Genomic DNA, 17468 nt, shown 5'->3' with positions numbered 1-17468 from the left:
TTTTGATGGTGGTCCACATTTTATTGGCCTGTCCGCTTTTAGCTGGGCTCAGGCAGACATTTGCGCTGCCTGATACGCTCCGTGCCCTTTTAACAGATGACACGGCCATGGAAGGCTTAGTTTTGCGATATATTCGGGCAAGAGGTTTTTATCAATCTGAGTGTTTGTCACTTTTTTGTTATGAGTCTGGCCTATGGCCTACTTTTTAGACTGTGTTATTTTTTAGTGTGTTTCTAGGTGGTTGGGTTTTCCTTTTTTGTCTCTACGATTGGCCAACAACTGCCACACTCTGTGTGATTTTATTTCCTTTTGTCTCCTCTCAGTCTGCGTCTTTCTTCTCCTATGTCGTCTGTTGTCATGTCCATTGTTCGTTTTTATTCTGTGTTTGAAGTTTTGGAAAAAGGGACAGATGACCATAGCATTCTGGTCCCTTTCATCCCACAAATCAACCAACCAACTACTGGACTCCCAGGAAACACTCCAAGCACAGACCGTTTGAAGAGTTACTCACCTGGACAGAAGTCGGTATGGTGCCTGTTGCATTCAACCCCAATCCACTTTCTGTGTATCATCGTCAATGTGAAGGTCCAAGGGTTACAGTCAACCTGCATGGTGCATCCTAAAGTACATCTGGACTCCCAAAAAAGTATCCAAGCACAGACTGTTTTAAGCCTTACTCTCCTGGACAGAAGTCAGCATCTCTCCAGTAGTATTCAATCCCGATGCAATTTCGGTCTTTCATCGTCAATTTGTAGGTCCGAGTGTTACACTAAACATGCAGTGGTGCATCGGAAACAACTACTGGACTCCCAGGAAAGTTTCCAATCACAGATCGTTTGAATCATTACTCGTCTGGACAGAAGTCGGCATGGTGCCTGTTATATTCAATCCCGATGCAATTCCTGTGTTTCATCGATAATGTGGAGGTCCAAGTGTTACACTAAACCTGCAGTGATCCATTGGAGACTATTACTGTACTCCCAGGAAAGGTTCCAAGAACAGACCGCTTGCAGTGTTCCTCTCCTGGACAGAAGTGGGTATGGTGCCTGTTCTATTGAATCCCGAGGCAGTTTCACTTATTCATCGTCAATGTGAAGGTCCAAGGGTTACAGTAAACCTGCAGTGGTGCATCGGAAACAACTACTGGACTCCCAGAAAAGGTTGGATGCAGAGACGGTTGGAGCATTACTCGCTTGGACAGAAGTCGGCATTGTGCCTGTTCTATTCAGTCCCGATGCAATTTCTGTGTTTCATCGTCAATGTGAAAGTCTGAGTGCTACACTAAACATACAGTGATGCATCGGAAACAAATATTGCTCTCCTAGATCAGGTTCCAGGTACGTACCGCTTGCACCGATACTGCATTGGACAAAATACCGCATGGTGCATGTTGTGTTCAATCCCGATCCAATTTCTGTGTTTCATCGCCAATGCAAGGTTACAGTACCCGTGCAGTGGTCCATCGTAAACTACTACTGGGCTCCCAGGAAAGGTTCCAAATATAGACCGTTTGAGCATTACTTGCCTGGACATTAGTCAGCATGGTACCTCTTGTATGCAATCGGGATGTAATATCTGTGTTTCATCGTCAATGTGAAGGTCCAAGGGTTACAGTAAATGTGCAGTGATGGTTCGGAAACTACTACTGGACTCACAGGAAAGGTTGCAAGAACAGACCTTTTGCAACGTTTCTCCCTTGGACATAAGTCAGCATAGTGAGTGTTGTATTAAATCCCGATGCAGGTTCTGTGTTTCGTCGTCATTCTGAAGGTCCAAGGGTTACAGTAAACTTGCAGTGGTGCATCGGAAACATCTACTGGACTCCCAGGAAAGGTTGTTTGCGCAGATCGTTTGAAGCATTACTCGCTTGGACAAAAGTCGGCATGGTGCCTGTTCGATTCAATCCCAGTGGAATTTCTGTGTTTCATCGTCAACGCAAGGTCCAAGGGCCACAGAAAACATCGGAGACTATTACTGGACTCCCAGGAAAGGTACCAAGCACAGACGGTTTTCAGGGTTACTCCCCTGGACAGAAGTTGGCATGGTGCCCGTTCGATTGAATCCCGATGCAGTGTCTGTTATTCATCGTCAATGTAAAGGTCTAAGGGATACAGTAAACCTGCAGTGGTGCATCGTAAACTACTATTGGACTCCCAGAAAATCTTTCAATCACAGTCGGTTTTAAGCGTTACTCCCCTTTACAGCAGATGGCATGGTGCCTGTTGTATTCAAACCTGATGCAGTTTCTGTGATTCATCGTCATTGTGGAAGTCCAAGGTTTAAAGTAAAACTGCAGTGGTGCATCGGAAACTGCTGCTGGACTTCTAGAAAAGACTCCAAGCACAGACAGTTTGCTGCATTGCACTGCTGGACAGAAGTCGGCATGTTGGCTGTTGTATTCAATCCAGATGCAATTTCTGTGTTTCATTGTCATTGCACACGGGGGCTCCCAGGAAAGGTTCCAAACACAGACCGTTTGCAGCGTTACCCCCCTGGACAAAACTAGGCATGGTGAGTGTTGTATTTAATCCCGATGCGGTTTCTGTGTTTCATCGTCAATGTGAAGGTCCTAAACATGCAGTGGTTCATCGGTAACAACTACTGGACTCCCAGGGAAGGTTTCGAGCACAGACAATTTGAAGCATTACTCTCCTGTTGTATTCAATCCAGCTGCAGTTTCCGTTATTCATCATGTCCAAGGGTTACAATAAATCTCCAGTGGTGCATCGGAAACTACTACTGTACTCTCAGGAAAGGTTACAAGCACAGACCGTTTGAAGCGATAGTCCACTGGACAGACGGCATGATACCTGTTGTATCCAATCGCGATGCATTTTTCGTGTTTCATCGTCAATGAGAAGGTTCAACGGTTACAGTAAACCTTCAGTGGTGCATGGGAAACAACTACACGATTGGCAACAAAAGTTCCTAGCACAGTCCATTTAAAGCTTTAATGCCAGGAGGGAAATCGGCTAGGTGCCTGCCGTATTCAATCCCAATGCAATTTCTATGTTTCATCGTAAATGTGAAGGTCCAAGTGCTACAGTAAACGTGTAGTGGTGCATCGGAAACTACTGCTTTACTCGTAGGAAAGGTTCCAAGTATAGATTGTTTGAAGCGTTACCTCCCCGTACCGTAGTCAACATGGTGCCTGTTGTATTCAGAGCACATGCAATTTCTGTATTTCCTCGTCAATGTGAAGGTCAAAGGGTTACAGTAAACCTGCAGTGGTGCATTGGAAACAACTATTGTTCTTTCAGGAAAAGTTCCAAGCACATACCGTTTGCAGCGTTACTTCCCTGGACAAAAGTCGGCATCGTGCCTGTTATAATCAATCCCGACGCAGTTTTTGTGTTTCATCGTCAACGTGAAGGTCCAAGGGTTACAGTAAACGTGCAGTGGTGCATCCGAAACAGCTACTGGACTCCCAGGAAAGGTTGCAACCACAAACCGTTTGCAGCGTTACTCGCCTGGACAGAAGTCAGCATGGTGCCTGTTGTATTGAATCCCGATCCAATTTCTGTGTTTCATCATCAATGACTGTAATACTGTGCTACTGTAACTATTCCCTGAATACAATCTTCTTTCCAATAGAGTCTCACCATTCTATTATGCATCAAGGAACTTGCCAGTGGCCTCGTACTAAACACACATCAGTATTCCACCGGCACTGTCAAAGTCTTTAGAACGCATTGTTCATGGTTAACTAAGCCACCAACATACGTCTGCTCGAAATGCAGTCAATTTTTGGGAGAAAATTAGGTGCCAGATATTGCTACTTAATAAATGTTTACTTTTTTACTCAAGTTGTATCCGGTTGCAGGCATTATGACAATCTTCAACTGGCTAGATTCACATCTTTAGCATTGCGTGCTGTTAGTATTGGATTGTCTACATATGCTCGTAAGGCTTTTTTTTAAGTTGCAATAAACACAACAGGTACACGTAATAGAGACTTCAGTCATCAATAATATTTTCTCCCTCACTGTTTACAACAGTATGCAAACGCTGGCGTAGCTTTTCGATTCCGCTACTGTCACTATCTCGTGGTTTTGAGGCGAGGAACTCGTAAGTGTGCATTTTCATCCATAAAGGAAGTCCCCTGAAAGTAGTTCGATAGAGAGCGGATAAGGTGAAAATCTGAGAACGCAAGATCAGCTGGTTAAGGTGGTAGCGGAATGACTTCCTAACCCAACTCCTTTGCAGGGTTATTTGCCAGTCTAGCAGAATGAGTCCGGACGTTATCGTGCAATACCATCACTTCACGTAGTCTTCATGATTGTTGTTCTTAGATGGCGTCCGCAAGACGCCTCAGTTGTTGACAATAAATGTCAGCTGTGATGGCTACACCGCGGGAACGCAATTCGTACTACACCACACTATCGCTTTTCCACCAGATGTATACATTCAAATGGCTGCCAATATAAAAAGCAAACTTGTGTCCTCCAACCTCATCTGCAAAGGTGCCGCATCTGTTTAATTATGTTTCCTCAAATAATTTTGTAACTCTGTTAAGTTCTTCGGGATAGTAAATTTTACCTTTTGTAGATTTAGGAAACTATGACACAAATTTCATTAAAATCGAAATTTTAAAAAAAGTCTCAGCCTCAGTTTCACATGGAATCACTCAGAAATCGTATAATGACTATGCCCCTAATTTAGGGAACACATTCAGGTGCATTCTTATTTATTTGGCACCAGCAGACGAAGAAACATTAAATAACAAGCACCATAAATAAATACAACTGACACAGAAAGCTGTAGGGCATAATGATGACAGTAAAGTTACTGAATAAAAATTCTTGAAATAATAAAATGAATGAATCCAAATAATAGCCCTGGCGAAAAGGAATCAACGGCAAAACACGCCTTCGAATGTTGTTTTCGCGAAGAATGTCACAGCACTGTACAACACTTGATTAATACATACAAATAAGGAAAAACTACTCAATGACGTAAGTATCGTCAGTGCCTTCCCCGCACTTCACGCCACATCTACAAATCAACCCGTCCGGGAACTGCTTGCTGCAACGGAAATATCACACAGGACGGAACAAGATTTCGACATCTCTCTTTCTACAGCTCAGAAGTTGTTCCCTGAAGACACAAAGCAGCGTTGCCCTTCTGCCTATATGGAACCACCAGAACATAACATGTGGAGTTCAGAAGCTATCAATGATCCTCAAGCATCAATTATTGATCGGTAATATCTCGCACAGGATAATCAAAGTTGCAAAAGTACAATGGACAAAACACTCTCAATTCCGACATATAAGACATCATCAGCTAAGCTTCGTGAGCCATCGGTAGTGAACGTTGACTCATTGGTAGAAAATTATAGAAACGAATTCCCACTGCCACACAAAAATCAAAGTGAGCCCAAAAGTACACACTGTTCTTTCAGAAAGCAACATCTCCCGGGCTACGGCCAGTAGACACAAGGGTGAACTGGATAATGCGATGTCAGAATGAAAATCTGCACCATCAGAGACCATGACTGCTGACTCAAAAGTACGAAGCTAGTTGCGAAGAAGGCGAAATTCTCTCTCCTACAGAATTTACAAGGTTCTTGAAAGTGACTAGGCGTTCTAAAAGATATACTTCCTGTAGCAAAACAATTGACAAATGACATCATTGCCCTAAAACTGGAGTTAGAAAAGACGCAGGGTGAAAGAAGCTACAACGGCTGTCTCTTTTCTTGGAAACAGAAAATAATGTCATCAAGCCGGACATCAAGAGCGTTCAGATAAAACCGCAGCGATCCTGCGTCGCAATACGCAGTCTTTTGCAGTTTATAGAAGAAAAGAATAATATAGATTTAGTATTTGCCTAGACGTGATACTGAATACAAAATAAAATCTTTAGAACATCGTGGGATTACAAAACTATCACTGCACAAAACAAAAGGAAACGTACCGTGGTCATAATCGTTATCAAAGGAATAAATGCAATAATGTTGAACCAGTATTTTTGAGAAGGATACTGTGGTGGCAGAAATAACAAAGGGGTTCTTACTATTCTATCCGGTTATGATGTATTTCGATATAGCGAGGAACAGATAACCTGATTTACGAAAACGGATGAAATTTTGTCCATAAAGAAATGTACTGGTATTTTCATTGGCACAGACAGTAATGCTAGGTCAGGCATGTGGCACGATTCCGTAACCAACAACAGAGGTAAAGATATGGGTCAGAGATTTAATAATTATGAACGAAGCCAGTGGCACAAATACTTCTGAAGTATATGTGGCAGGAAATAGGAAACACTCACTGCTACCCATAGGACATCAGTGGGAATGTAGCGAAGAAAATAACTGCTGAGATCATAATATCGTTAGCTTTAGTATAGGAAAACACTTGACTATGCGTCATAAAAACTTCATTCCAACTATATTCATCGCGAAACAAGAAAAATTCAGTGAATTTCATAATTACATACCTTACGAGCTTTCTCGTGATGATTTTCAAAACAACGACGCAATGAATACAAGGGAAACAGATGACAAGACGAGCCAACTAACTGAAAGAGAAACAGAAACGGAAAAATTGTTGATGGATTGGAAAAAATATTAGAAACAGCCTGCAGTAAAGATTTTATACCATCTTCTAGTTCTTAGCGACACGTGCAGAACTTTATCATTTCCCTGATGGACACATGAATTAAAGAAAAAAAGAAGAAACGCACAAATGCATTAAGGCAGCTTTATCAAAGGACAAAACATGATGATGAACCTAGGATACACAGAAAAAGGCAATACAGTACTTCACCGAAAAGGATCATGTTAAGGCTATATAAAACGCAAAATTATAGTCATTGAAGGAATGTTGTAGCCTAATGCCTAAATCAAACCCTTGGAATCTAGTCTATCGTCTATCATCAGGAAAAATTTGAAGTACAACGAAGATGACAATTTTGAAGAAAGGGGAACTCCATTGTCACCGGAGGGACAGTTTCATTACAGTTTTCGACAGTTAAAAGCTAATACAACAAAAAAGTATAAATTGGAAGAAATTAAAGATTGATTGACGATCGTATGAATACTTCCCTTTAAATCTAAATATCAGATGTTTAAAAAGTGAACTTTTAATCATCTTTAAAATCTCGTCATGAGTGGGACAGTAAATGGATATTGCATTGGTGTACACCAACATTTTACAAGAACTCTGTTAATCATGCACTTACTTTCTTTTGAACACATTGAATTCACAATATTAAAACCATTCTCTACGTGATGAAATATAAATAAATTTAACATTATGAATATTTACTTATAAAAATTGCAATCGATGACCGGGAGCGGTGGGACAAAGGACTGTCACTGTTGGGACTCATGTGGAACAGCATCTTAAATTCAAATGGCTGCCAATATAAAAAGCAAACTTGTGTCCTCCAACCTCATCTGCAAAGGTTCCGCATCTGTTTCATTATATTTCCTCAAATAATTTTGTAACTCTGTTAAGTTTTTTGGGATAGTCAAATTGAGCTTTTGTAGATTTAGGAAACTATGACATAAATTTGATTAAAAATTAAATTTAAAAAAGTCTCAGCCTCAGTTCCACATGGAATCACGCATAAATCGTATAATGCCTTCGCTCCTAATTTAGGGAACACAGTCAACTGCTTTCTTCTTTATTTGGCACCAGCAGACGAAGAAACAATAAATAACGAGCGACATAAACAAATTCAACAGACGCAGAAATCTGTAGAGCATAGTGATGACGGAAATGTTACTGAATAAAAATTCTTGAAATAATAAAAAGAATGAACCCAAATAATAGCCCTGGCGAAAAGGAATCAACGGCAAAACACGCCTTAAGAAATGGTTCGAATGGCTCTGAGCATTAACTTCTGAGGTCATCAGTCCCCTATAACTTAGAACTACTTAAACCTAACTAACCTAGGGACATCACACACATCCACGCCCGAGGCAGGATTCGAACCTACGACCGTAGCGGTTCCAGACTGTAGCGCCTAAAACCGCTCGGCCACTCCGGCCGGCAAACACGCCTTCGAATCTCGTTTTCCCAAAGTATGTAACAGCACTGTACAACACTTGCTTAATACATCACTGTTTTCCGAAAAAGTAGTACTAATAGTAAAATCTGGCAAGGAGAATAGTGCGGAAGTTGGTAAACATCGCCCAACCTATCTCCTGCACAAAGGAACGAAACTCCTGGAAAACCGCTAATAAACAGAATAATGCACTTTATTTCTTCAAAACACTTATGGAACAAGAAGAAACAGGGATTTACTCCGCATAAAAGCACTGTGGGCTGTGCAGGTGCGGAAAAGAAATTTGTTGACAGTCAGTACGTGTTAATGATACTTAGAAGGAGCCTTCGAAGCTGCTTGGATGCCTAGCATTCTCAATGCTCTACAGGAATTTCAGTATCCTAAAAACTTATACAGTTTGCTTAAAATTTATTTTGACTGTCAAATGGCATTTTTGTCTGTCTATAACGGCAACACTGAAAGGAAAATAACCGAAGGATGCCCTCAAGTTTCCCGTTGTGGTTCAAAATGGCTCTGAGCACAATGGGACTTAATTTCTGAGGTCATCAGTCCCCTAGAACTTAGAACTACTTAAACCTAACTAACCTAAAGACATCACACACACCCATGCCCGATTCAGGTTTCGAACCTGCGACCGTAGCGGTGGCGCGGTTCCAGACTGTAGCGCCTAAAACCGCTCGGCCACTCCGGCCGGCTTTCCTGTCGTGGGTCAGGATTCTGGAGCATGTAGTACAGCTCACTGTTCAACTTAAATTAACACAAATACAAACGATAGCCTTTGCTTACAATTTGGTAATACTGACAAAAGGAAGCAGCGCAACTGCAGCTGAAACCGCTTATAATCGACGAACGGACTCAAAATAACAAAATTCGTTTCAATGATTAAAAATCTAAAGTCGTACTACAAAAAAGAAAAGTAAAAAGATAAGACAAAAGTCTGTATCTTTTTTAAAAATAAACAGTTAGAGCAAGTTGACAGATTAAAATCTCTTGGAGTAATTATTGACGATAAGTTCAAATTCAGCGACCATACACAGGACGTCACAGACAAACGTGCAAAATTAATACACGCTTTGTGAAAACCAGAAAGACTCAACTGGGGACTTGGTTCAGAGGCTCAACAGAGGCATCTACATAGGAACAATATTACCTATATTATCATATACATCTCCAGTGGATTGACGCTGTAACAAGGCAGTAAGACTGCGGCAAGAACAAACGGGTACAGCGATTATTTAACATCATAATTGCGAAAGCCTAAAAGTTCTGCCTTTTATTCTGTCGAGAATAACACCAATAATTATTAAAACAAAGGGAATGAAATTAAAACTGAAAATAGTAAACAAACATTAGAAACAATTGTTCTTCATAAACAGTAGCCTCATCCGGATGATAATGTCGTTCTTAACGAAATAAATAACAGAAGGCAATACTTGAAGGAAATATTCACTGACAGAAGTAAAGCTGAACAAGGAGTAGGATCAGGCATAGCAGTTTTCATCAACAAAAAGCCAACATACGTGATGAAATACAATGTTCAGTCAATCAGGCAGAGCGCTTTGCCCTTTTAAAGTCTTTCGAAAAGCTAAACACATTACGTGGCTTACGAAGAACAGCAATAATACTGACGGAGAGGCCGGCCCGGGTGGCCGAGCGGTTCTAGGCGCTACAGTCTGGAACAGCGCGACCGCTACGGTCGCAGGTTCGAATCCTGCCTTGGGCATGGATGTGTGTGATGTCCGTAGGTTAGTTAGGTTTAAGTAGTTCTAAGTTATAGGGGACTGATGACCTCAGCAGTTAAGTCCCATAGTGCTCAGAGCCATTTGAACCATTTGAACTGACGGAGAGTAAAACATTCAATTATTTGAGGAATCCTAACCATATCAAAAACATATTTGAAGAAAGAAGAAATAAAATAAGAATACTGCAAAAGAGCAACTGCGTTGTAGCTACACTGGGATTAAAGCTCACTCGGGAAATGAACTTGCAAATCAACTGGAAAAAGAGGCATATGCATCATAAGAGGTCGTAGGCTACATCAAACGATCCAATATCTTCATGAAATTGTCATAAGTGTTGCGGTAAGCAGCTCTGCAAGAATGGAAGAAAGAATGGTAATGGACTGCAAGAGGAATCATTACGAAAGATCTGGTGATCAGATTTCACAGCACTGTTAACGGCACACGGAAAGGCGAAGGCTTACTTTCGTTGATTCAGAATAACCAACGACGTGGTTTTTCCATATATTGGTTGTAACCAAACTGTGGACCACATGTTACTGTGTAGCAACTTGGACATACCGTGAGCTACCGTTCACACAGAACGCCACAGATTGTACTTTGTGCCACTTTTCAAAAAGGCATGAGCTGAGATGATTTCGGCGGGTATCAACGTTGTGGTGGAGTTTGTGGCTTTAGAGCTGAGGCAAGCGGTAAATACAAAGAAAAGAAAACCGAAACGTTGGATCCGGAAATGGATGTTCTTCAGGAATAATACTAGGGCGACGAACTCCCTGATGAAATAACCTAATACTGAAAGACGAAAATACTATCCTTTATAGCAAACCAACCGACAGTTGACTTTTCAGTATCATGTGCAGACGCGCTACTCTTCCAAAAACGTAGGATCTTCTTGCATGTACGTGTTTCGAGTACTTGTAATTTTTTCTTTCGCGGCGATCACATAAATTTTTATGCCTATTTCCCGCAAACAACTCAAAATTCCTAGCAGTGGTTGGTCTTTCAAAACACAGTATTTTATACGACTCGTTCTTTTGGTCTCACGAGCAAGGTCGCTCTTTGAATAATTCCAGAAACTACGATATTGTACCTGCCAACCATTTTTGACACCTTTTTTACTAAGAAAATGAAATAAGAACACTGAAATCGAACGGATCACAGCAGAAACTGTTACACAAAAACTGGGCAAGAGTGCTGATGTTTCGAAATAAATCCACCTGTGAGAAGTCGAATGGTACTGTTTCAGTCATTGGGCAGGCTAGTGACGTCACTAAGTATAGCAACTTTGACTTTTAATGGCACAGCAGTATGAAACATACGTGGTGAAACACATGTCACATGTGGAACACCGCTTCGTTAAAATTACAATTAATTTATTACTAGGTAACGAGCCAATGTAGGCAACGAGCCGCATGTACCAAAAATCTCAGAAAACATTCCTCGCTACCTCCAAAATTTTGTCGATGGGGTTGGGTTTCCCAGTATAAAAACCTTTTTCGCACTCATCCCATGGAAATAAAAGCTCGTAAACAGTATAAAAACTCATTCTATACTGTAGGGAAATTCTTCAACAGAATTAGTCACTTAGAAATCTGTAGTTGCAAGTCATTTAGCTACATAAATATGTTCTAGGTGTCGATGGTCTTTTAGAGGTTCCATACCTCGGAACACTTTATGATCACTTTGCTGTCCGTCTGTTAAGACCCCTTTTCCTCAGGAACTGGCAGATGCATCTAGATGAAATTTAAGTCACACACTGTAGTCCCTTGGCGGTGTGAAACACTTAAGCTTGTAAGTCAAAAGATACGGCCATTATGTTACATAGTTTGACGCACCAACTCACTCATCAAAACGATACGGAACTTCCGTTGACCTATAAGCATTAATTTTGGCAGTAAAAAAGATTCCAAAGGAAAAGTAAAGAAAAACAACCGATAACTGTTAATTTGTAACTATCTCACACGGAAAAACATTCGTCATCTGTTATCTGACTGTCTGTCTGTCCTTCTGGTAAGATCTGTTTTTCCCAAGAACGGGCAGATCTGTCAGCTGAAATTCGTGTCACATACGAACGTCAATGGTCCCTTGGTGGCATTAAAAAACTGGGGCTTCTAAGACAATACAATCAAAAGATCCGGCCATTTATGTCACTTATTTTATATTCACTGACTCACTCGTTGAAACCTATAGCGTACTTCCCGTTAGCCTAGAATTATGAAATTTGACTAGAAGTAAGGTGTCAGAATACAAGCAAATGAAAAAGTCATAAAACTGTTAATCTGTAATTATATCACCGAAAAATATTTCTTCTGTCGTTTGTTATCCGACTTTAAATGTAAAATTGATACATTCTCGAAAGTTCTAGAATATCCGGGACCGATATCTCGCCCGTATCAGTCTCGATAACAGGCAAAAATCATCGAGATTCTCGATTCCCGGACTGGATGAACTGTCTATATACGTAATTAAGTTTGCACATAACCCTCAGATCTCGAGTGCTAGTCGCAATGGTCAATTTTTTTCTTATTGGAGGTCGACAATCACTGTATATTTCTTTCATTTTGAAATAAACACTTTATTTCTTTATTTAGAAATTAGCTAATTTCGTTCCCTTGGGAAACCTTTATGTGCATCTCGTCAATGCGTAACGAGTCGAATTACGTTAGAGTAATTGTTTAAGTGGAAAACCGCATGGTGTAGTCAACGTCTTAAAATCAAATATGATTCACATAAATGAGTTTTGATGCATGGAGGCTGTCCTTTTTCCCTTTGACATACAGAATTCACATCTGCGACAAGCATGGTTCTACGGATCTCTTAGTTAAAAAATCCGGGCTCGGGGAACGTGGGCGATATAGTAAGCTGTTCCCTTACGTTCACCGGGAAATTTTTGAGGAAGTATGTGATTGAAACGATCTTAAAACCCACAGCAAGATAAAAGAACGGATGAGGATATACGCTATACATCAGCGATACGTGGGGTATACAAAATCCACGTAGATATGGGCAAGCATACATTGATACCACAGAAGGAAGTGTTAACACCCACTTAGCAGAACACAAAAGGAACTGACGTCTGGAACATACTGACAAATCGGCCGTAGCAGAACATGTCTTTCGAGATGGGAAGCACGAAATAAAATTCTGTGAGACGAGCATTTTAGCAAAGACGTGTTATCATGTGCGTATTTGTGGAGATAATGTTTAGACTCACAAACACTAAAATAATTTCAGCATAAAAGAAGAAGGGGTTAAGTCAGCCAAAATATGGACATCGGTCAGGCGCCAACAGAATGTCAATCGATTACTTTTAGTCGAGAACGTTGGCGGCAGCAAGAGATATTGACGCAGTCAGCATCACGTGGGGAATGATAGTGTCCTCTCTGCGGCTCTGTGAATTCAGCGAATCCCCGAGGCCTCTGCATATTTTACGTACGGAGATGTCTCCCACAGTCAGAGACGAAATGTCAGCGAATACTTTGGTAAATGGACTGCGGCCTCTCAGCCCGAAACTCAAGTAAACACCGGCCGTGAATCTCTGCATTGTATGGTTAAGAAGAATAAAGTGTTTATTCACACACAATATAAAAATTGATGTATGTATGTATGTAGTATGTAGGTATGCTCCACCTCCACATCTCCTCTTAAACCACTGGACCGATTGCAAGTAAACTTGGTACACATATCACTGTCTGGAAATCATTGCTGTGGATGTGAGGACCACCTACCTGTCAAAGAGGGAGAGGGGGTGAAAAAACAGTGCAGCCCACTCGAGTATTTCAGGATGAGAGCTCTTAGAGACTTGCAGCAAACTTTACATATGTTTTCAAACCCTTACGAAACTTTTTGGCGCTGACGACCCCCACAAAATGACGAAGGAAAAACGTTTTTTCCTTACTCTATCTTCGCTTTTCATACTGCAAAACTGAAGTATGAAGCATGACCTTTTATTACCTCCTTAGTGCTAATTGTACACGCGACACATTTTGCAGACAGTATTCACATAATGCACTGAATGTACGAGAAAAATTATATCATTGTACGACACATAGTTCAGGAGATATGATGCCATGAACACTGAGACTTGTGAAAAATTACCGTATCATGCAAGACGTTTAAATTTATTACTTCTTTGCCACTAACCCTACTCACAACACATTTCGCAGACAGTGTCCATCATCGTACGACACGTAGTTCATGAGATAAACACCAATACGTGTGAAAAACTGCTGCATCATGGATTACATTGTAATTTTATTGCTTCTATACCACTAATTCTATTCACCGCACATTCCTCAGAGAGTAGGCACATACACCACTGGATGAACCAGCAAAATTATTTCATTGTAGTACATATATTTCAGGAGATACGACGTCATAAACATTGAGCTGCGTGAGAACGAAACTGCAGGTCGAAATTCGCTAAAGGCCCAAGTGAAATACGTATGTGTAGAAGTACGTTTAAAATATATTTGGCATGTGCGTACGTAGACAAAGCCACGGGTAAAAGCTAACCTAAAACCCCTGGATCGATTTTAACCAAATGTGGTACACATATTAGTTACCGTGTGCCTAAGAACTACCGGCGAAGGGGGCAGGAGGAGATAGACAACGAGGGGGAAGGGAAAGAGAGGCAGAGATAGGTGGAGGAGGAGATGGACAGAGAGAGGAGAAAGAGTAGGTGGTTAATGGAAGACTGGAATAAATACATACCCAGGGAGCATCGGATAGTTAAGTATTTTCAAGATAAAAGAACTGCATTGGCAAGAAAGTTACTACCTTCAAATCTTTTAAGTGAGTGGACAATTTGTTCAATTGACATGCTCCATATCTTAACGATTATCGTTGACTATATCTTGGAGACACTATAACGGGTCTTTTAAGTTGGGATAAATTTATTTTATTTTTTGTTAGATGTTTTCGTTAAATAGCTGAATAAACTGTAATTAGGAATAATTTAATTAAGCAGAGTAGAGAAGATAAAGTCAAAGAGATGTTCATTGGGCGGACATTATCGTAATGTAACGTCATTGCGTTGTTCGGTTGTTAAAACAAGTCGTTTGTGTTCCGTTCTGCTGTTCGGTCGTGCGCGTATCTGAAAGGAATTAATTCGGGGGCTATAATAAACTGTCACATAATAGTTACGATTAGATGTTCCGACAAAATGGGTTAACGTCAGTGTTAATTTGAATTGTGGGCGACAGGATTAGTTTTGACAGATACGTGAAAACGGACGTAACGAAAGTTGTTCGTATATCATCCTTGAACGTGACTGTTATTTAATTAACGATTGCGGGCTCATTAAAAGCTATTATCTCATTATTAGGATCAATCCGTCTTTCGTCCTAGATAGTGATCATTTATTAACATTTACGTCATAAGAAAAAGGTTATTAATAGGTGATGTTAAATGACAATTACGTGTTATTCCGTTAGTGTGGAACCGACGTAATATCTCTAAAATGACATTGATATATTGTAATATCTCTTTATATTCGATGAATTATTCTGATACAATTCTACCCTTGAAAGACGTTTACTAATTTTCTATCTTCATACTCGCAGAATCCATGCGCAAAGTAGTTTCATACAATACCTATGCCATGAGCGCATAATTATTCTTTGTAGTATTCTCTCTGGTGGTTGTTAGAAAAAAGCTTCCGAGATTGTCTTCGTGCCGATTAGCCTCAGCATTGTTTGAAGAATTGTAATCTGAATATTGAGATTTATGACAAAAGATAACTGATACGAAATTGTACGATTAAAAGGGAGATATATATTTTCCTCCTTCATACAAAAGGTAACAATTTACTTTATTTGACATTTGAGAATTAATGATATTCATCGATATATTGCGTAGTTGTTAATCAGAAGGGAACTTCCGAAAGGCTGGATACGAACCTGCATTTAATAATCCAAGAGCTCCATTACTTCTTCGGAAGGTTAAACTTCATCAAAGCCAAATATCCGCTTGATCTGAGGTTTCCCGACTGATTATACAACGCTCCCAAAAATACGAGGCATTTTATTTGTACAGATTAGCAGACTGCCGCAAAGCACGAGCCTGCAGAGAAGAAGAATCATCGCCTGATTTCATTCTAACAAGTAAAATTTCTGAATCATTTTGAGTGACTGAGTTATGACTGTATTTCCTATTATGAGTGATTGATTGCTCGAACGAATTCAGAACTACATAACTACATAATTACATAGGAGGAAAAATTACAATGTAATTTGTGTTAAATACTGAACGAGACAGGAAGTAAATTGAAATTAGTGAACATTTGATACTGAGACTATAGAAGCAGAAGCGCTTAAGGTTTCTCTTGTCTAAAAATGGCAAAATAAGTACGAACTTTAACTCAATAGTCGACATTATGTATTGCAAAGACATTAGCATTTCATACTTATTTTGACGACGTGCTGTTAAACAGAGGAACGTTGAGTCTCTGTACGAGTAATAAAATTAAATCTAAAAACATAATTAATAACGTGTGACGTAGCATGTGAAAGTTGCTGGATTTGGACGGGTTACTCCTGTAACTGAAATATCAGATCTGAAGATGATTCTGAATGAACCGAAACCGGTCATACGAATAATAAAAAAATAAAAAAAAAAATTGCAATCAAGACGGATTTTAAGTAACATTATAAAATCACTGATTGCTGTTATCCCATAAGACATTATGTCTATTTTTGCAAAATAATTAAAAACGGCGAACTCCGCTTTAACAAACTGTATTGCGCGTCGTCAACGCTAGAGACTTGTGTGGTGAAATTAGAAGTCGGGCATTTAAAACAAACTTAAAAATCCATTCAAGCTACAGTGGACTCGGCACAAGACGACGTGGGCGGTTATAACACGCAGTTAATAAACCAAGCGGAGCGACTTTACACAGTCCTACAGCTGTCAGTTGGAGCGTACTCTGCCGCTCCCGGACAGTAGCCCCTTCCGCGTCAAATGAAATTCTTTTCGGGCAGCCACAGGGTGGGGTAAGGACGGAGTCGCGGAATACTCACGTCTGGCACAGAGAGCGACGGCCGTTCCGTTCCAGCGCGGGTGCGACACGCCACTGCGTCCCCTCTGGCCTCTGCGAAGCGGAGAGCCTCGTTGCGGACCCCCCTCGTTGGGGCCAATTGAGGCCGACCGCGCGCTCGTGCACCGTGAAACACGTGGACGGCAGCGACGACACTATGAACATTTTTATCAGATTGTGGCGTTCAGTAGAAGAAGGCGAAGACGTAAGGCTGAGAGTTAATACCCAGGAAGGCACTACTCGGAAGTCCTAACTGTACAATGAGACTCTTCGTGGTAAGCAGGAAATCCGGGATCGAGGCCCACCAATTTTCTTTTGTCACGATACGAAAGATAGGAGTAAAGTTTTAGCCCTCACTCACAAAAAACTTAAATAAAATAGTTATTTCCTTCAAGAATGAAATTTCCACTCTACAGCGGAGTGTGCGCTCATATGAAACTTCCTGGCAGATTAAAACTGTGTGCCGGACCGAGACTCGAACACGGGACCTTTGCCTTTCGCGAGCAAGTGCTCGGTCCGGCACACAGGTTTAATCTGCCAGGAAGTTTCATATCAGCGCACACTCCGCTGTAGAGTGAAAATTTCATTCTAGAAACAACCCCCAGGCTGTGGCTAAGCCAAGTTTCCGCAATATCCTTTCTTCCAGGAGCGCTAGTTCTGCAAGGTTCGCAGGAGAG

General features: G+C 40.7%; 1 protein-coding gene across 3 annotated transcripts in view; it reads right to left on the bottom strand.

The window, feature by feature from the left end:
• The window catches only part of LOC126094468 (probable cytochrome P450 6a20), a 136499-nt gene extending 119668 nt beyond the window's left edge, over window positions 1-16831 (bottom strand). The window contains exon 1 of one of the 3 annotated variants that reach the window (XM_049908857.1): window positions 16775-16831. The gene's annotated coding sequence lies outside the window, so the exon portion shown is untranslated. Of the gene's footprint in view, window positions 1-15655; window positions 15862-16774 lie in introns of those variants that run through there. The other 2 variants (XM_049908858.1, XM_049908856.1) reach the window with 2 other exon arrangements.
• Window positions 16832-17468: the final 637 nt, after the last annotated feature.

The sequence above is a fragment of the Schistocerca cancellata genome, chromosome 8, assembly GCF_023864275.1.
Source record: "Schistocerca cancellata isolate TAMUIC-IGC-003103 chromosome 8, iqSchCanc2.1, whole genome shotgun sequence".
Lineage (NCBI taxonomy): Eukaryota > Metazoa > Arthropoda > Insecta > Orthoptera > Acrididae > Schistocerca > Schistocerca cancellata.
Note: the sequence above shows the minus strand (reverse complement) of the source record. Positions and strands in the feature narration are given on the sequence as shown.